The sequence below is a fragment of the Brassica oleracea genome, chromosome C4 (genome assembly GCF_000695525.1).
Source record: "Brassica oleracea var. oleracea cultivar TO1000 chromosome C4, BOL, whole genome shotgun sequence".
NCBI classification, from domain to species: Eukaryota; Viridiplantae; Streptophyta; class Magnoliopsida; order Brassicales; family Brassicaceae; genus Brassica; species Brassica oleracea.
In genome coordinates this window covers 19,526,742-19,527,259 of record NC_027751.1, presented here as the reverse complement: position 1 = coordinate 19,527,259, position 518 = coordinate 19,526,742, and positions in this window count along the sequence as shown.

The following is a 518-nucleotide window of genomic DNA, read 5'->3' as shown; positions in this document are numbered from 1 at the left end:
TTCCCGAGCAGATCGGCTTCTGGTCCTTCTCGGATGTCTGTCGACGTCCTCGTCGGTGTCGGTGGAAACATCGCTATGATCCAGGTCAATGTGTTCGGCTTCGTTATCCTCCGAGTTCTTTGCAGGGGGCGGAAGACTTTCAGGGTTCCCTTTTTCGATTTCCTCCTCTACTATGATGTAGTCCGTTGCTTTGTGGAGGGCGTCCAAGATCGTTCATGGTTTGTCGAGAGTAAAGTCGAGTCTTTTCCCGCGGACTTTAGTGGTTCCGCGGGGACAGATTGCTCGAGTCCTTGCCGTAAGGTTTCAACCTGTTTGGTTAAGGTGCTCACGAGCTTGTCCTGTTCTTCCGACCTTTTTTCATAGGTGGCGAACATCTTTTTAAACTCTTCGAGCGCCACAGCGTTGGCTGGTGCGTTGGCCGCGGATACGTCCGCTACTAGAGTGTGGAGATCGGTGCCGCTGGCTCCGCTAAGAGGAGTTTTCACGTTATCCGCGTCGTTAGTTGACATGTCTGATCG